Source organism: Pezoporus occidentalis, unplaced genomic scaffold (genome assembly GCF_034315485.1).
Source record: "Pezoporus occidentalis ecotype Australia unplaced genomic scaffold, CSIRO_AGI_Poc_V1 ctg13, whole genome shotgun sequence".
Classification (NCBI taxonomy): Eukaryota; Metazoa; Chordata; class Aves; order Psittaciformes; family Psittacidae; genus Pezoporus; species Pezoporus occidentalis.
In genome coordinates, this window is record NW_026913103.1 from 14431692 (window position 1) to 14452724 (window position 21033).

At 42.9% G+C, this 21033-nt stretch overlaps 1 long non-coding RNA gene across 1 annotated transcript; it reads right to left on the minus strand.

Annotated features, from left to right (window-relative positions):
* Nucleotides 1–453: 453 nt before the first annotated feature.
* LOC134158479 (uncharacterized) lies at nt 454–19619 on the minus strand. Its single transcript, XR_009962794.1, has 3 exons — nt 17036–19619; nt 9588–9655; nt 454–1664 (listed from the first exon to the last, which is right to left on the minus strand). It is a non-coding gene; the product is annotated as an uncharacterized LOC134158479 (long non-coding RNA).
* Between the last annotated feature and the right edge of the window lie 1414 nt (nt 19620–21033).

Sequence of the window (21033 nt, forward strand, 5' to 3'; positions counted from 1 at the left end):
GATCATCTCGTTCCAACCCCTCTGCCATGGGCAGGGACACCTCACACTAAACCATGCCACCCAAGGCTCTGTCCAACCTGGCCTTGAACACCACCAGGGATGGAGCATTCACAACCTCCCTGGGCAACCCATCCCAGTGCCTCACCACCCTCATAGTAAAGAACTTCTTCCTTATATCCAATCTAAACTTCCCCTGTTTAAGTTTTAACCCGTTACCCCTTGTCCTATCACTACAGTCCTTAATGAAGAGTCCCTCCCCAGCATCCCTATAGGCCCCCTTCAGATACTGGAAGGCTGCTATGAGGTCTCCACGCAGCCTTCTTTTCTCCAGGCTGAACTTTCTCAGCCTGTCTTCATATGGGAGATGCTCCAGTCACCTGATTATCCTTGTCGCCCTCCTCTGGACTTGTTCCAGCAGTTCCATGTCCTTTTTATTTTGAATCAATCATAGATTCATAAAATCACAGAATCATAGAATTGTTAGAGGTCAGAAGAGACCTTTAAAGGTCATCTAGACCATGTGGCTCCCACCTAAATTTCAAAATGTATCAATTGCTAAGTCCAGTTTATTTGAGTAAATACAATATTCTTGGTTAACACAAGTACCTTGCACAGGATGCTTCCAAAGGCAGCACATACATAGACATTGTCTCCCTTATATAAAGGGAAAATTCTGTGGGATTTCCATTTGCAAAACCTCCCTGACTTTCCTATAACTTCCTACAGTACCAGTACAGCAACATGTTTCTTGGGAAGATCTCATAGCCCTCATGCCCCAAAGCTCACAAACCCCAGGGGTTGAACATGCCTTGCAGGCTCTCTCTAAAAGTGAATCGCTTTAACCTCAAAATTCATAAACCGAAACGGCAACCCCATGGGTACTCGCTTCTTTGAAGCGTTAGAGGCTTGGTTTGTATTAAAAAAAAAGAAAAATCCTTAAAATCAAAAAAAAAAAAAATAATAATCCTTAAAATCTAGAAGTTTAACAGAATAGAAACACTGTTTCAGGTGATGGATCATGTAAGGTAATTACTGAAGTCTCACAGACTGTAAAATAGGATAACACAACGTATCTTCATTTTTTTCCTCTACCAAACACTGCAGTATCAGCCACTGTAGTCCTAAATTTAGCCAAACACAGCAATTATCAGATGTATTCAGTTGCAAAAGCTTTTGTCATTTTTGTGCCTGATGGTATACGGTTCGATCATAAAAGGGCAAATGACAGGCGGGTGTAAGAAATGAATTTTCTTCTTCTTACTGACATAGCAGGAGAAAGCCCCCTGCTGTAATATGGAAAATCTTTTATGCAAAAGAGCACAGCAACTTACAGTGCACAATCATTATGCAGATTTTTGTTTAGGTATTTTTTTCCCATTTCAGTTAAGGAAAGGGGAAAAAAAAGACGGCCTTAAAATCAAGTTTAAAAGTTCAAAACTGATTTTAGCATTAGGGTATATTTATAGGTTTAAGGGAATAGTGATTAAAATGCAATAAAGCTCTGTCTAAGTATTCACATGCCCTCTTTAAATGATGCTGTTTCTCTGATGATCTCGAGGCCATTGGAGTGAATATTTTTTCACACATAGCTGAAGCAAGGTGAGAGTCAGAGAGGGGTGCTGACTCCAGCAAGAAGCAGGCAGGGCCATCCTATGTTGTGTCCACTAGAAAAACAAAGAAAAGCCTGTACGTACATTTTAGGTACGCATTTAGTATTTATACTGCTATTTCTGAGCACTATCCAAACATAAAACTGTATAGAAAAATCCTGCAGGATTGAAGTCAAACTGCCTTTGGCATAAATAACTCTCCTTTCCACAAGGGCGACTTTAACCCCTTCTGGTAACAAGCAAAGGTCTTAAATAAAGGGCAAATTTACACCAAGGTCCTGGTGTAAAGTGGTCTTACTGCAAATAAGCATCACTCAGATTATCTACAGTGCATTCAAATGAAAACAGGAATGGCGTAAACATTTATTATTCACTAAAAGATACAGGAAACCTGCCCTTTGGCCCATATACACTGCAGGTAGGCAGGTCTCACTGGAGGGAGGGAGCAGCTTTGGCTGGCTAAAAGATGTGTGGTGGCAGAGCCTCCACCAGAGCCCCCACCAGAGCCCTAACACCACCCCCCCCACAATTTCCACAGCCGCAACTGCCTCCCAGGACTTCCTCTGATACTCCCACTGGATGTGGCATGTATCCAGCTCCATAACAGAGAGGTATTTAGAGGCTGTGAAGAAGTGCAATCTCCACCAGGACCATTAATCATTGTCCAAATACTCTCAGGAGGAGAGCACTCAACAGAAGACGGGGGGGGGGGTTGTTCCTTCTGAGAAAACCTGAGAGATGGGAAAGGGATTCCCTCCTTCTTCTTCCCATCACTCCCATGACTCAAAACTGTTGATGGAAAAGAAGATGGGATGAGGTGGGATTCTTTTTCCGGGATTTCTAAAGTCCATGACTCTTCAGCTAAAGGGAAAATGGCCAAAAAACCTTCAAGGTAAGCATATCATTGCAAAGCCTCATAGACATAGCAGTGCCTCACACTCCCCCAGGGGCTGCTCTCACAGACCATAGAATCCTAGAATCATAGAATAGTTAGGGTTGGAAAGGACCTTACGGTCACCATGGTCTCTCGAGGAGCTTCACGGGGTCTGTCCTTTTCACAGTGCAGCTGCAAAACAGGAGAATACAGAGTAATGAGGGAAATAAAAGCTTTACATCCCTAAAATACACTTCCCATAAGGCATCGGCATAGTATTTCCAGATCAAATGCAGGGTCACTTTCAGTTTGTTAAAACAGCTTCAATTTTAACAAACAAGCAAAAAAAAAAAAGAAATTGGGGTTTTTTTACTAGTCATCTATTTATGTATTTATGTGACAATTTTCTCCAGGAAAAGCATATATATAAATTGCTTTAAAAAATCTGTTAAGTTAGGAATCCCCATTTCTACTGAAAAACTGTCTCAATGGAAACTCTCTCTGAATTACTCATAGAAAACTGAATAAATCCCAACAGCAAGGCATGCTATGAAGAAATATTTAGTTCCTTCAGAAAAAAATAACCCCTTCAGTAACCAATGGCTAAAATTCAGCAGAACTGGTCCCAGCAAGTGCGAAGTAGCTATTGATTTCAATGAACCACTTCAATTTACCCCAGGTGAAGTTCTGCCCCACTGAGCTCAGGGAAACAAAATGTCACCTTTACTTTCTAAACACTCTTTCTCAAATCATATTCAGCTTGTAATAATGTGCAGAGAGTGTTTAGCTCAACATGCCTCTTACAGTTTCTGTTTGGGAGATGATTTTTCTTTTTAATTTCTCTGTCAGGCACACTTATTGAAGCGCACACGCTTCAGACAGATGCGATCTGCAAAAAAGGTATGAAAGACAGTGATTTATTTATGAAATTCCTGGTTGAGAGGATGAGGTAAGCCACACGACAATTTTAAAGCTGCTCACTACTGTAAGGCATATATGTAATATATGTAAAACATGAGGAGGGGAAGCATTGAGAATATTTGGTCACACTGCCTGCACGGGGTAGAAATGCAATGGGAGAAAAGGGGCTGTAAGGTGGGGAAAAGGCTGTAAGGACAAGCTCTGTTCTGCCTTTAAATTCACTTTTCTATCTCAGGGCCAGCAGTATTTATTATATGAGGTTTATACATAGGTCAAGTTTTTGGGTTTGAGTGTTTTATACTATGTAGTATAAACCTGAAGCTCTGCTCTGGCAGCAGAACACAAATTCACCGAATAAGAAGTCCCTGGACTGAAGCATTTTGCTTCTAACTAGACTCCTGTCCATGCCAAAAATCTTTCGCTCCAAGTAAGAGGCACTCTAAATTGCAGATGACTCCTGCCAAACCGGGCACACTGCAGTCCCAGGACTGCCGACACTCACTGCAGACACGTTTGGTTGCATGAGTTCAGTGCCCACCTGTGCCAGCAACCCCTCCACCTGAATGTGCTCTCCCTCCACACGGCGGCTGGACCTGGCACTGCAGAAGGTGAAAGGGCCAGAAGATATGTTCCAGCAATGCCACCCTGCAACATTTTAAGAGGGATTTCTCTCAATCCATCTCCTGCTGTTGAATGCCCCTAATGCCTCCTAACATCTGGCTCCTCTGGGAAAAGGCAGCAGGAGCATGCTCCCTTTCCATGCCACTCCATCGTATCAACAGAGACTGCCTATAACCACTGGAATAAAGTAGTTGGAGGTCATCAGTGTGGAGAGGAAAAGCACCAGTTTCATGGAGGTTGCAGCTAACAGGTTCAACAAAGCAACCTGACTGATGGGAGAGAGAAAGATGCAGGGAAAAGCAGCAGGAGCTGGTGCTGAAGTGACTCACCCTGGATGGTAGAGTCAGCCAGAAATATTTTCAAACATCTTTAAAAGCCATATTTATAGAAAAGAGATATTTAAAGTATTTATTGGTCCTGTACGTAGCCTTGAGTGGGTAGCAATTTTTGCAGGCCTTTCAGCTGCAATGACATTGAGAGGGAATTGTAGAGGTAAGCTGGTAACATGTGAACTAGCTGGTTCAGAAAGGACAGCCCATGCACAGGGACAGGATCATGAGACTGCTGATGCTGGCAAAGCTGGAGTCACTACAGTAAGGTGTACACAACAGCAATCACAAAGAGATTGAAGCTGACCTAAATCTCACTAAGCAGGAGAGAAAAGTTGTGTTCAATACGGTGGAGAGTGGGGCTTTGGTGAAGAGATTCAAGGTGTGAGCTAAAAACTAAACATGATGTCAGCCACCAGCCAAAAAGATGATCCTAACAGTAGTAGCTGGGATACATTGCCAAAGGCAGAGGTCACCATCACCACACAGGGGCAAAACACTATGTTCATTTTAAAATTAGGTTTTGCTTCACTGTCTTCCTGGCACATACTATAGAAAGGAACATAAAACCCCAAGGGTAAAACAGCAAACCCATTCACACAGGGCACCGGTTCTGGGATAAAGCAGAGTTGGAAGTGGAAAGATTGGGCCAAAAATGACCAAAACAGTGCGACACTGCAAGAGACAAGCCCTTGAGTTATCCAGTCTAGTTCCAGTGGTGATGAGCAAGGCTCCTTCTGCCTTTAAAAAGGAAGAGAAGGAACTTAGGAGGCTGCCCGTATCTTCCCAGCAGTAAAAGGGGTTAGAAAAGGAGTTCTCACCAACAGTGTAAGAGCTATTGCTGGCAAGATGAGGAACTACTTAAACCACGTTTGTTGTGTCTTATCTTTCTCCCCATGTGGTGGGAAAGTTAGATGGAGGGCAAGGTGAGGAGATGGCAGGTGTTGAGAGCTGTTGCGTGGATGTATATAAGAAAAGATGCCATTAGTCAAGACAGTAGATGAAAAGAGTTCTGGCAGTGCCCACAGGGTAAATCTGAAAAGGAAGATATGGCAAATGTTGGAGAAAGCCCCAGGGTGGTGAGGCCAGGGGTGGAAAGGAGATGATGAAAGAGGCACGGAGAGATACCAGATGTAAAAGATAACAATCCAGTACAATTTTGCCAAGAATAAATGCTTCTGAGCCATCACTTTGAATTTACATGTCCACCCTCCACTGGTAAAACCATTAGACAGACAAGAATTAAGAGAGAAATCACTCGCCTGCAAACAGCTTGCCGAAGACATGACATTCCTGAAGAAAAATGTACACACTCATAAGCAGCTTACAAGAGCCAGCTATCTTACCCAGCTCACCCCCCACGAACACTATTAAATCCATGAGAATCAGAACAAGGAAATTGTCAGGGAGAGGCTGCGATTAGCCAGGGTCTCGGCTAGAAAAATAGTTTATGAATTGTCATAAAAATTTAAAGCTCAGCCTCACATTAGCTGCTGCAGTGTCTCTGCTCCCACCTACAGTACAGTTCGTCTCTCTATCTTCATCACTGACTGCGCCAGTACAAGGGGGAAATGTTCTGAATGTTTCCCCAAAATTAAATGCTGAAACAGCATATCATTATTTTTGATATTCAAATCTATTATTAATAAGCTATACACTACAAAAAGATTCTGAACATGAGTGATACATCTCATAATTCTGACCTATTAACAGAAGTACGTGAGTCTCCGTGGACCAAAAGAACAGTTGTTAGAAAAGACGAATCTCTTACTCAAATCAAAATAACATGACAGTTCCATGAAAGATTTCAAAATAAAAGTTAATAAGTTAATGGATTCATTTTACTGCTCCTAAGACACAGACAATGCAGAACAGTCAGTCATCTCCTTATTAAATAATATGAATCAACGACTCCATCATGTTTGTATTAAGCAACAGGCAATAATAATGTGCTCCCTGACAGAGTATTAGGGTGAGCATGCCAGTAAGAGGACAAGGCTAAAGCACACTCTTAATTTTCTTTGGAGCCAGTGAGCACATACTTAAAAGTCTGGCTTATACCTAAGTATTACTCTGAATGAAGGGGCAGAGGCATTGCCACAGCTGAGGGCCACCATTTAAGCCAGCAAAACCTTTCTGCTTTGCAATCACTTCTAATCCTTGTGGTTTGGGTGAGACTCATCCCTCCAGCTGAATTGTCACCCACCATGCAGCAGAGTGCTGGGAGTACCCTGCACCTTTTCTCTTGGCCACCCTTGAGGGAGCCCAGGCGAGCGGCTTGAACTGGGTTGCTGACTTTTCAGTGGTGAAAATGAGGGGAGAGAAACACCACGCTCAACCTGTGCTGGAGGAAAATGTTTTGGAAAACTTTGATAAAAAAAGGATGTTTTTTCCAGTGTGGGGAGAGTAAAAATAAAATGACATTTCCTTGATACAAAAATAATTCTTCTGGCTTCTTTCATGTGCTGTAGCCCAGAAATATTCCAGGGGAGAGAGGAGGGACTCGGGAAGAAGATTGCCTTTAGGGAATGATGGAGTGACTTTCCTCAGCCCCATGGAAGTCCTGTTCGGTTTTGGCTGAATTATGTGGTTTGATAATCAAAGTCTTTATATGCACAGGAGTTCTTTTAATAAGAACAAGGGGTAACAAAAAATGTTCCGTTTGAAAGTGGGCTGCATTGTACAGGCATAAGGGACTTCATTGCCTACTCAGAATAGATAGATGTGGGGGTTTTGATGTAGGAAATCAGGTGGTGAAAGGAGTGGAAACAAACGACTTGTGGTTCCTGTCATTTAAGCATGAAAGGGGCATGTGAAGAGGCATTGATTTCAGCCACACTAGGCTGAAGGGTAAGGACTATTCATACAAGTAAGGCTTTGGAGGACTGGGCTTGTAAACTGCAGCCGCTTAAACAAAAGTCTGGGGCACCTGTTTCAAGAGTCCCTAAGTCTGGTTTCTTCAAGGGCCTTCCCCTCTTAAGTCAGTGAGGATCTATCTACCCCTTCCAGAAGAGCTTTGCTTTATAGAGAGTCTTTGCCTAGGATAACAGGGGGAGGGATGAGGGAGGCAGTCTGCTGATGGGACTGTGGCCAAGCAGGACCTCTGCAGGCTGCTACCGCAGAGCTTGCTGTACCAGTGCGGGTGGCATACAGGGGCCCCCACATTTTTCATTCCCTCAGGCACTTTTGAAACTGTTGCCTTAAGCCTGCAGCAAGCTTTCAGCAAGGGTCTCTTAGGCTTTCAGCAGTTTCTAACTGTATTTATGTGCTTTATCCCTTGAGTAGGATAAACAGGTTAGCAATTAACTCTAGCTTCCTGACCTCTAGCTGGATAACCAGATCTCTAATTATATTTTCAGTGGCAGTGAATCTCAAGAGTTGTGTGACACTATCTGAAAGTTTCCATTCCTGTGTAGCATCTGCAGCTTTATGTGGAAATTGGCAGCCAGGAATGTATTGGCAAAACAGAAAGGCATTTTTCCCCCTCCCTGGTACTTCTGCCTCCTCAGCACTTCCAAACCTCCCACACTGTTGCTTGGAAAATACTTACCCTGGTAGGTGATTCCTCATACACCAGAGAGTTCACATTGAGAAGCAAAAGATTCTGAGAAATATTTTATTCAAAAATCCCTTTTATTTAATAGGATCCTTGTGGTAGGGAATATTCACAGGAGTTGAGAAACTGCAGCCAGTGATAAGCCGCATTTCCTTTAGAATTTGTTTTCAATACATTGTTTCTCAATAGAGCACTACGTTGGGAGAGACTGTGGTTTTATTTCTTTGTACAGCTACAGAATCATTATTTATGGAGAAAAAACAAATGTACCACTTAATGTAGGAACATAAGTGACCTTTGGAAAGGTGATATAGTTGGAGAGACAACTCTGGAACTGGCAGGGCACATCTCAAAAACAGAGTATCTCGATGGCCTAATGCCAGAAGCTAACAGTGACAAAGCAGAGCAATTTGGAAAATCAGCTTGCTGTCATCCTGTATGCATGTAACTCTTGAAATAAAACAGTGATCTAATATAAAGGAAGTATATGGATTTACTCTGACATCAATGCCAAGCATCCATTCTAAGCAAGTGCCACACACATCCTTGTTTTAAAAGGAGTAAAATACACAGCAAATTAGCAACGCTCCCATATCCAGAATGAGTGGTCTTTGCACTGATTTTTTCTATATGGTTTCCCGCTATCTGCACAGAAAATGCATGTCTGTGACTGACCCCACTTCATTACCCATATGAATTATCTTCTGTGAGCATGGCTCACTCCCCCCCACATTAGGATGGGGGAAGAGAATCAAAAGAGTAAAATTGAGAAAGCTTATGCTGCTGAGATAAAGACAGTTTAATAGGTAAAGCAACAGTCATACACGCAAAGGAAAACAAGGAATTCATTCACCGGTTCCCAAGGGCAGGCTGGTGTTCAGCCATCTCCAGCAAAGCAGGGCTCCATCACATGCAACAGTTACTTGGGAAGACAAACAGCATCACTCCGAATGTCCCTCCCTTCCTCCACCTTCCCCCAGCTTTATATGTGAGCACGACACCATATGATTGGGATATCCCTTTGGTCAGTTGGGGTCAGGTGTCCTGGCTGTGTCCCCTCACAATTCCTTGTGCACCCGCAGCCACTCACTGGTGGGGTAGTGTGAGGAGCAGAAAAGGCCTTGACCCTGTTTAAGCATTGCTCAGCAATAACTAAAACATCCCTGTGTTACCAACACTGTTTCCAGCACAAATCCAAAATGCAGCCCCAGACCAGACATCCTTCCCACTCCTGGGAGTCTGCCCTGTTTTCATGTGTGGCAGAGGTTAGAAAGGCTGAATTCTGCAACTCTCTGACCAACTGCAATTACCTTTTCTGCTGTAAAGCAAAGTGATCTATCTAAAGCAAAGTGATCAAACTAAAAGTGATCTATTCTGAGATTAAAGCTAGCAACGAAAGGTGGTGCTCATCCATTGACATAATCCAAAGATGCCATCACACATAATCATACTTTTAATGTATAATAAAACAATACTTCATACATTTATGGAGTGGAATAAAACCAATCTATTACCAGTGCCTTTTAGTTTGGTTTAGTTTGTTCAAGAAACGATGACTTAATAAGAGCCCTCCTCACAGAAAGCATGCAGGTCTGAATTAGAAGTGCGAAACTGAATTTATGAAATAACCTTGGCAGTAAATAATAGCACACCTCAAACCAGGACTCATCACACACCTGTGTGGTAGGGGATGGCAGTCAGCTTCATCACACTTAGAGTATCAATCACTCCCAGGATGCAAATTCTGTGAGATACAGAAAGATTACTTTACATAACCTGCAGAAAGTAGTTGGATCAATGTAATAAAAGCTTCAGCACAGCATTGTACAGCCTACAAGTGTCCTTAAGAGCACACCTTTTTCATTATTTTACATATGAACAGAAGTATGGCAAGTAGACCAAAGTACTAACTCTTAGCTGTGGACATACTAGGCTTCAATCAAAGATTAATTCAAAGCTTTCAGTAATGAGTGTTGACTCTTCTGGTAGGAAGTATCTCCTTACTCCAAAGCAGCAGCAAAACTCCCATGGCCTTCATTAAGGGTGGTCTTAGACCGTATGCATGTTTTTCCGCTCTGCTTCTTTCTGACAACCACTGGCATTCCTGAGTGGTGCCCAAAGGAAGCTCAGACAGTACGACACACAGCTATATCCATGTGTGTTTACCATCCTAGCTGGAACTGCTGCTCTGGAAGTGTCCCCTAGGGAGAGAGATGACTTCCTGAACTGCAGCCCTGCATAGACCTGCCCCTGTCTGTTTCTGCATGAGCACCCAAAGGAAATATCTGTATTTCCAAGCAGCCCAGCATCCAGTAGCTAAGCTGTTCTGAAAATTCAGCCCGTGGCTGAGGTATATATGTAAAAGTCAAATTCTCTTAAAACATCTGTCCCAAAAGGCTGGCCAAACCCTTCTGAACCCATGTCCTCAATGGCCATGCTGGGTGCTGGAGCAGGGGGAGCCAGCCTGGACACCCACTACCTCATGTGGTCAGTGTGGCAGGCAGACAGGCAACCAGGCCCTTTGCTGTGGAATTAAAACACTGCAGCCAGAAGGACACAGACTGGCTTATTTATTTTTTTCTACTACATGATATGATACTTAGGTTCCATTTACTGTACATACAGTCTCCTATTTACTCTGTTACTTGTTAAAACTGTGTTTCACAGTAAACCCCTGTTTCATGTATATTGCAAGTGATTTCTGACACCTGGATACCTTAGAAAAAAAGATGCATGAATATGCGTACGAAAAAAAATGGAGATCTCTTTTTCATTCTCTTGTTTTTTACTGTCAACAAAGAAGTATAAATGCATATACATAAAAACATAAATCTTAAAATGCATTTCATATGCTTTTTATATATTAAACAGAACTGTTTACTTTCAGTTTCTTATTTTATTCCTTTTGAAAAGAGATTAATATATAAAAAAGTTTTTAAATAAGGCATTTCACTGCCACTTCTTTTCTGTTGTACTATTTATCACTGCTTTGAGACTGCAGAAAAGAAAAAGGATGCAAATAGCACTTTATTCCATAAGTCTTTGGTCAGATTCAGCTGCCTTCCATGCTGATCAGATTTCCTTTTTTTAATTTTGGCAAGGTTTAGCTATAACCTATCTTCATATTAGACTTTGCAATATAATCCTTGTTATCTGAGCCCATTTACACCTGTCATCACACAGGTTTTAATTTTTCTTTTCTTGTCATTTTTTTATTTTTTTTTTTACTTCTTTTTTCAGGAAGGGCAAGATTCACAGATATAATCCCCACCCTAACTGATGTATTAATCATCAGGATAAAAGATGATAAATTTGGGCTGCCTGCATAAGCACTTTAAAGTGAGCTGTTTCTTATTTTAGAGGGGTATCTTTTTACTGAAAGCAAAAACATTGGAAACAGTTAAAATGTTATGCTTACCGGTGGCTTCCTATTAGCTCTTTATAACTTCAAACCATAAACAGCATACTGAAGAGTTACTGGAGAGGAACAAGAGCTCTTTCAACACGAGAGCAGTCAGATACAGGCAGCAGTTCTGCAAAGCCTGTGAGGGGGCACAGGGCTGGAAAGCTGGGGAGATTCAGGTGCTGCAGTCAGATCCAGAGCTAACTGAAGTCTGCTGGCCTCAGCATAATACAAGTGGAAGTCTCAATTCACTAAAAAATACCCTTACAGACCCGCTTAATTCAGGGCACATCCGGTCACTGGCATCACCCGCCTGCTGGAAATAAGGCACATGTCTAAATCCTGAGAGGAGTCTCGTACCCATTGCTATTTCCATTGGGGCTGGGGGCTGGGGGAGGACATGAGGGCTGCGATCCAGAGCGCAACAGCAACATTCATAACAGCCTTCATTCCTCTGCAATAATTCCTCTTCCTATGTTTTACAGAGCAGTCATTTAATATTTGTTTCAAGATAATTAATTTTGGAAATGCTCTTCATTAAAATTGAACAGAATGTCATGTGTTCTGCATGCACCACAGGAACCCAGGTAACCTGGGTCTTATGCTGTGCAAAGATGGAGGTGGAGGAGCTATAGATAGGATGGAGAGCATGCAGATTTGCAAGATTGTTTTTAAAATGGGAATGAACTGACAAACCTAATTTTCCTTGGCGCAGCAATGGCTCACGTCTACTCAAGAATTAGTAGATAAAAAAGTGTTGCATATTCAGTGTGGAACCGAGACTTCTGCCTTTGCTGTGTCATTACTGAAGCATATAAGGCCAGAAAAATAATAAACCCCTGTTTCCAAGTGTTACTCTCACTCTGTTCACCTCTTTGGAGCTTGACTGAAGTGACTGAGAAGGAGGAAGAAAACAGCAGTCAAACCAAGGCTCTGGCTATAAGGCTGCTACAGCTGCTCTGTGCCCATTTGCACGGACAAGCTGGGCCATGGGAAACTTCTGCAGCCTCTTCCAGCAACAGCATGTCTTGATGGGCCAGGAAGGTCAGGGTGAGCACCAGCCATCATGACAAGGAACAATATAACTTTAACTGGTGTCTGTGGCTTATCACTGAAAAGTTTTAGGGCATCTGGTGAGGGTAACTCCACGTTGCATTGCATAATGCCATTCAACTCAACACTGCACTGCATAACGCTGTTCTCTGTTTTCCCCAACAAAATAAAAAGGTGATGGCTTCTTTCACTTCCAGCCAGAAGAAAGAGCGTAATGAGCTTGTGCTCCAGCAAATAACAGGTCAGATTTCCTTTCCTGGTGAGGGCTAATTTTCAATGACAAATGAAGTGTTCCACCCACATTATGAGGGAGGCTTTGGGATGAAAATAATGCACACACAATGTGTGGTTATTATCTGTCATTGCCATGTGCAACTAAAACCTTTTAAAAAGCATTTGGTCTTTTGATCAAACTCTTCACAAGGGATAACTCAAATTTGGATGTCCAGTCCTAGTCAGCTGGGGCCAGATATGTGATCACACAAGCACATTTTAATTTATGTAGAGAAACTTAATTCTGGCATGCTGTAACTTTTGAAGGCTCAATTATTCAACCTTCATACCCCTCAGACAGATGGAATTCAGGAGGAGGAGAACTTTATTACTTGTTTTAAAATAAATGTATCACTGGGTAGAAGAATTAAGTCTTCCACTCACAATTAGCTCTGTGGAACCATTTCTTACTTGAAATAATGGCAGTAACAGGCTGTTATCTTCTAAGTGACACTCACCAGAAGTGTGTGGCAGCATGTCCAAGGCTAGCACATCCACTGCTACTTGAAAGTCAGAACACAAGAGCTGAGAGACAACAGTCTTGGATCCTGCCCCTTGGATCCCCCCATTCAGCATCATATTCTGTCCTACTTCAGGGCCTGATGCTTCCCTCATTCTCTTAATCTCATCCAACTCCTGCTCTGCTTTCCCCTTTCTCCTCTTTTCTTGTCTGAACCTGCATCCTCCCTCTATCTTTCTGCACTTCTGGGAGTTTCCCCCTCTCCATATTCCAGAGGCATTCCAGAAGATGAAAAACATAAGATCACAAGAGAGTGACCACTACTGGCAATTCCCCCACCCAGAAACGCAGAAACTTAAAGTCACCATAAAGAGAGGTTGCAGGGAAAACCTCCCCAACCCACTCACTTGGGATCTCTTTCTCCTTCTACAATCTAATCATGACAGGGTAAGGAGAGAGGGTGGAGCATGTTAAATGTATACGGAGCCTGCAAGGACTGTATCTGGCCCAGCCTCAACAAGCAGCTGTAAAGTGGCATTTTCAGAAATATCAGAGCTTGGTTAAAGGCACTTCCTTGTCCTACAGAATGCCGAGTTTCTGTACCAAAGCCTATTGTGCCAGATCTTCCCAATGAAGTAATTGTGGTATTTTTTTTTAGGATGTTCAAATATATCATTTTCCCCTAATTTCATTCACTAAAATGACTGAACCACAAAACTGTTTCCAAGGTGGTTTGCCGGGAGTCAAGGACTAGCTGAAAAAGAAAGCTCTTTCGTTGTTGTAATCTTGGCAAAGCTATAAACAATACTGCCAGTCCCAAGCATTAAGAAACTACAAATCAGGCCATGCACAAGAAGCCTCATAGATCAGCTGTAAAACTGTTTTTCAAATAGTAGTAGAAGCAGGCACCTGCAGTTGAGGTGGTTTATCTTTCTCATTGCATTCACAAGGCTTCCCTTTCAAACTTTGCAACTTTGAAAACAAGATGCTTTTTTGTTTGAAATGAAAGATAGGCTGCTTATATTTTCACTTGTCTCCTGGATCTTGATCTGGATGAAAACATCAAGCACTGAAACACTTGAATCAAGACAGATGGCAAAACTACATAAGCAGAAGGAAGCAGAATCTTATGGTGAAAAGCATCAGGGAGCCTATCTATAGATGATAGCACCAGTGTGTCCATCATACTCCTTATTTCTCTTATAATAAAATTGCAGCCAATTAATCCTGACTCTGTGGTTAGTTACGTGTTCCTTTCCACCACTTTGGATAAGATTACATAAGTGGTGATTTAGGGGTATCAGTACTCAGTATAGCAAGAATAGGTTCAACTTCTTGCTCTGATCTTCTTCCTATCCTGCAGCGTGTCTGTTTTCTTACCTAAAGCTACAATAAGAAAACGTTATAACATTTCTAAATGGCAGATCCCCTAAAAAGTCCCAGTGAAGTCTATAGTGGTGGGCATAAACACAGGGATCAAAGCTGAGCCAGCAGCTTACATGAGATGGGTCACACCTTTTGGGGTTCAGGCTCTGCAGAGATGCATGCAGCAGCAAGCACACCTTTGTGCAACTCCAAGCATGCCAGGGGCTCGCTGGCAGCTCCAGCTGCAGTGGAGACAAGAAGCACACCCTGTCTGCCATGTTTGCAAGACAGGATGCTGAGAAGCTTACCAGACAAGCAGCTTCCATCGATGCCACACCTGGCTGCCCTGGGGAGCAGGGTGAAACTCTATGGAAGAGGGACCGCAAAGGGATGTCTCCTGAAAACACTCCTCTCCAGTCCCATCCTTCCTGTTCTACGGGGTCATCACACTAGCTGCTATAGCTGCTTTTGCATCTGCTGACTCTTTCCCCAGAAAGTGAACCTATGCATAACATAGTATGTGGTGACTTGATATCTAGAGGATTTGTTAAGAGAAGAATAGACATGAAAAAGACAATTAAACAGACACTTGTTCCTGCACTCCTATATTCCTGCAGCTTCCAGAAGAGTTTCCTGAATACGTACCTAATCCCTTCCCTGCCCACTTTCTAAAAGGCACGCTAACTTTGACAACTGCAAGACAAGGATATTCCTAATGCACCCAAAACTTCCCGGGGCATATATTGGATGGAATTGATATCACAGGCAGCAAGATATGGGGCAGTAGTCCGATAATAATAAACCAAGCTATATGGGCATAGAGATGGAAAGAGAGATGCAAAATGTACAGGGCAAGAATCCCAAATCTTCTTTTTTTAAAGAAGGGGAACATTTCAAAGCAAGTATCGGGCGCCTGTTGTTACATGCTAAAGGGGAAATCTTCCCACCAGATCCACAGGGCAGGTCTGAGATAAGCAGCTGGAATGATAAGTTATCTCAGTTGTGATTCAGGAAATGTAGATGCTTCAGAAGCTAATGGTATGTCAGCAGGGAAACAGACACACAGTGGACTGGGGTTAAGTAAGCCTGGGAAGGTGTTTATTCATGTATAACATTTGCAGAGAAGGTGACTCCCTACCTCGTTCCTGGCTGCCCAGAGAAGCTGCTTATAACCGAAAATATGCTTGGAGAAGCCAAGTGGAAAGGTCAGGGTGGGCAGGGGGCCGATCCCAACCATGACACCCCTCCTGTCAGAGCTGGTACTCCCCGTCACAGTATACATCCCAGGAAGGACAGAGGCTCATCCACCTGTGCCTGCTGGCCACTGCACCTCAGCATAACCCAGCCAGGCTCCTGCCGCAGCACTGGCGGAGGGGACCGCTGCCAGCCTTCAGAGAGCACAATGTGCTGCAGCTCAGAATTAGAGGTCACTTGCGCATCCTTCTGCATCGGGCTGGATCAACTGTAGCTGAACCATTCCCAGCAGACACTTGTCCAATCTATTTTCAAAATCCTCCCACTGCCATTCTAGGCAATCTATTCTTGTGCTTTGCAACTGAAAGTTAGAAATCTGTTCTTAATGTCTAGTCTAAATCATAAGTCAACTTTAAAAATGACAAGTACAGTTAAAAGTTTCAGGATTTTCCTAATAATAAATGTGGTTTTCATTTCATTTCTCTGTTGGTTGCTGCACATTCAGGGTAGTTTCAAATCACTTTTTAAAGCATCCCTCTAGAATCATGATATATAGAAATGATATTTTTTATTTTTCACAAGAGCCGAGATTGTCATTTAATTACATAAATCCAGGAGTAGGAGATTTAAGGGGGAAAAAAATGGTGATAAAGTCCTGTGAGAGATGCCAACACTTAATATAGCTGTAGAAGGCTTTTTTTTTTAATCCGTATGCCTCACAGACCCATTGCCCAAAAATGTTCTGAAGTGACGGCAAAGTCAAGCAGAAAAGACATCTCACCCATAACTAATAGAGGAAAGTATCTCAGGTGTGGGAGATATGTATTCCTATGTATGTGCATACATATTCCTTCATTTACCTCTCATCAAAATCCACTTTAACTATCCCAATCATGTGAACACTGCCTTTCAGCAGACATTTCACAAGATACCATTCAAATGAGTTAATAGCAAGAGAAGCAGTTTCCTCCTGCCTCTCCAAAGGTGAACCCATATGAAACCACCACTTCGTTCTGGTGCTTGAATCCAAAACTATTATTCAAAAGTAACTGGACTCACTCTCTGCTTCAAGGTTTTTAAAAGAGCAGCCTTGGCTTGCTTACCAACCCCAATGCAAATGCAGAAGCTCAACGAAAACACCAACAGGATCTTTTACGTCAACAGAACTAGATATGAAGGAAAACTACAGTGCCTCAACTTTCTAGATACACATGGCTGGGCACTGAATTATCCCTGGAGAGCACCACATTCAAAACTTACATCCTCAAAGCTTGTTATTTATCACTGGAAATGCCTAGCTTTTTAACTAAGGCGTCGCATTAATTTTGCTTAACTTTAGCATCCTCGGTGTAGTCAGCTGTATCTGAGTTACTTACCCTAGGCACTGCGTTTCATCCCAGAGCAGACACAGCAGATGAGCTGTGTCTCTTGATGACTGAAAATGGTCCCTGCATTGCAGACATCTCAAGTTAGGTGACACGATCCTCACCCTCGCTGCCTGCATCCTGCTCTCCAAAATCACCCGGGAAAGAGAAGAGAACAATTCTTGATAAGAGAAGAGAAACTGCCATTGTTCACCATTTTTTATTAACAGGTTGAGGCCAGCCAGCATGCCCCTCCAGAGGTGCCCACTTACCACAATTGTAATTACGATAACTTGGAGTGCTGTTACAGACTGAGGATTCCCTTGGAAATGCAGGTATCTGAAAATTAGGCATTGTAACCCTGAGCTTCAGCCTCCTTCTAGGTGTCTCACCTAAAGTGTTGTTCTGGTGTCTTTTCTGTACCCTCAGCGAACACATGGGAGGGAAGGGGGCTTATGGTTATCCTAAGCAATTTAATTATCATTTTTACCACATCACATCTAACATCTAGCATGCAGATACCATCTTTGTATGCCTCTGAATAAATAAATGTATATATGTATATTTTTATATATGTAGCAAGTGCCTTTTTTGTTTAGGAACATAATAGCAAATTACATTAAAATCAAAAATCACTATCTATGATCTTGTCTTCTGCAGGCTAACCTAAGAAAATAAATATGGTCCAATGCAAGGTCCAAGAGACTTACAGTTCTCTTACTTAGTCCACCTGAAGCCAGTCCCTCTCAATCTGTTCTCCACTCCTTGGACCTCTCTCTTTGCTCCACCGCAGATGAAAATTCTGCCTGTGCCTGCTTTCCCACCATGTCCCAACCCTTTCTTTATGGCTCAAGAAGTCTGAGACTCCTTTACCCAGCCAGTCCTAGGTACTCCAGCTCTCCACACAGCTTCCCACTTACTTGGAGTGCCCTCATTAAGCTTTCCTTTTCTTTCAGACAGCAGGATCCTCCTCCCAACCCTCAGACCCAGGTGCCTTCTTCACCCAGCTCTAATTTCTTTGCCAAACCATTCCTACTCCACTTTTCTCATTTTCAGCTCTCACTCCTAACCTGCAGAGGCCAAGTCATAGTTTCTCTCCCCTTCCAACTTCCAGAGGGGAACCAAAATCTGTGCCTCCACGTTCTCCTTTTTTCACGCTATCCCTTCCCCTCCACCCCTGTGCCAGGGAGTTCTGCTGTCTGGCCCACGTGCCTGCCAATAACAAGTCTCCCCGGAAGCAGCACAGAGCAGGTGGGAGCAGAAGGGGCAGCCTGTGCTCATTTCCAGCAGCACTGCACTCAGTTACTGAGGGTGCCTGCATGCATTCAGAAAAGTGAGCAAATTAAGGTTTTGCAGGGAGAGAAGAACCTTCAAATATGTCTGTTGCTGCTTTGCTGCATACATACAACCTGGGCTTTTTCCAGACCTTTTTGACTTGACTTGACTGGCATAACTGCTTTTCTTTGCATCCTGGAAGTTGAATGCCATGATCTTTGTTCTCACTCCTAAAGATCTGGGTAACAACAGAAAATTTTGCCCTTGTTCATATAATCTAGAAACATTATAATCAGTATTTCTTTCCATAGAAATATCAGGCAGCTACAACAAGAGGTAGCTCTTCCATTCCCACCTGTAATGACCAGGATGCGTTTAGATTGGAAGCAAAGAAAAGAGTGACGTTTTCATCTCCTACTTCTTTTTTTCAGCAGCCATGAACACGGACGTCTTCCAAAGCAATATGTGAACACTGGATGTTGACCAGACTTTTGTGGATGTTTACTAAAGAAATATGTTGTTTTAGTGTAAAAAGTGGCTAAAACAAAAAGGAAGAAATGAAATATCAGGGTAGGAGCACAAGAAGCCCTGCAAGAAACATCTGAGATCTAGTAGAAGCCACTAATGCCCCCAAATTGCTCTTGAGTAGTTCAGTCTAACCATGATGCACCACCCCGAGAGGTTTGAACAGTCAATGCCAAAACTCTGGAGCAGAAGGACTTACTCAAAGACCCTTCTGGCCGCATAAAGACCTTCTCTTTTGAAAGTAGAGCAGGTTGTTGTGAAGCCAAGGAGGAGAAAGCAAACTGACACGGGGTCCCCCAGGATTATCAGTCCCAAATGCAAAAGTTACTGTCAGCTCGAAAATGCTTTCCTGACATGCTGAAGACAAAAATCACGTATTGCCAACCACCCTCACCACACATCCCAAAACGTGCCATATGGCTGAAAGTACTACAACTGATTTTGCCATTTCTCGGGTTCTGGTGTGTATTGACAATGAGTCTAACATATAAATTACATCATCTTTTAACTTTTTGTGATGTATAACATTGGACAGCTTTGTCTGGGACAATCCATCATGAACTAGTCTTGTTGACATTTTGGATTCTCTCTTCTGACCCTGTCCTTTCAGCACAGGCATAATTGTGCTTACGATAATTTTATTCCCACTTAGGCAGTGATTTTGCACACCTTTGAGTTACAGCATCACTAAGAAGCCAGTTCTCTGTATGACTGCTGAAACAAGGCACCTTGAACCAATTTATGCTGAAGCGCAGTCTGGTGGCGTAGCAGTAAATAAAAGTGGGTAAACTCACCTCTCTCAGTGCGCATAAGTAGGTTAACTCCTTTAGTTGTGTTTACTGTTGACTATACCACAGGTGCAATCTCAGCTGGGGGCTCCCTACTGAGGAAACACCAACCATATGTTTGCACAGCAGACAACAGTGAAGAGAGGGGAGTTGTACAAGCCAGTCGTCATGATATGAAGGGTCTAGCAGGCACAGGGGAGGGATGCAGGCTCCTTTCTACCACCCAGCTCACGTGCAGAGAACCTCCCATTTCAGCCACTTTTGGGAATCATCACTAATTTGTCCATACTTACATGCCACCATGCAGTTTTAGGGATTTATTTTTAGGTATGTAACGTGTTAGCAATCATCTAGGGTGATGGGCAAATCTCTTTTCTTTAAGAATCGACTGTTGGGTGTCACTTTAGTAGGAATATACAATTATTATGGGACATGAATTATTTGAGCTGCTCCCTGCAAAGACTGATTGCCTTTCACGGGCTGTGTGTGGGAGCAGCAGAGAAATCCCTGCTGCTCTAACCAGTGTCAGCACCCCCAGACAGTCAAGCATTGCTGCAGAAGTGCACCATCATTTCACTGTAGCAGTGCTAGAGCCGAGGTTCCTGCCCACCCTGCTCTTGAAATAAGAGTGATTGAGCTTGTTTCAAAGCACCAATTTGCATGAATATGAGAAAATGTGCCGGACTGCTTATATTTAAAATTAAACTTTGAGCTATCACTCATCACAGCAAAGGGAAAGGGACATCCCACCACATCCACGTTTGCATTTTCAGGGAAGAAACAGTCATGTCAGCTGCAGCCTCCTTTCAATACAAAACTTCTAGACCATTTATTAGGTTATTGTAATGAATAGGCTGTTACAGTCCCAGTGGGATAACTGGGTAACTAGCCAAGTGCAGGTGTATTTTAGTTGAAGACCACAACTTCACAACATCACCCACTCACTTCTGCCCTCTTCAACACATTTTTCAGCTGATGGGAGGAGATGGAAGGACAGACATAGAGTTTGACCAGGGGAAAAAGTAACCTCCTACAGAAACAGTTGCTGTAAAGCTGGAAGGAGTGACGAGCAGCAGTTCTGCAAGCTGCTATGGCTTTTTGCCGCTTGCCACAATATTCTTTTGTGTTGTTTCTGGATCTGCTTTCTTTACATGTGTTTTTCAACTGTTTCTGGCTGGAGGTTGTTGTTGCTGGAGTGTGGATATGTTGCTGGAGATGTTATTCAAGTTCACAGGCTGCCTGTGTGCTACGAACTTCCACTGCCCTCGGCACTCCTACCCCCGTCAATCTGACTTTATTTGCCATCAAATGTAAAATAAAAGGTGTCTGTTTTTTAAAAGTGAAAGGTATCTGGGTTTTATCAGAAATCCTAGTTCCCTGGGGCAACTTGGTTTTAGCATTGGTCTGGCCGTGTGGTCTAGG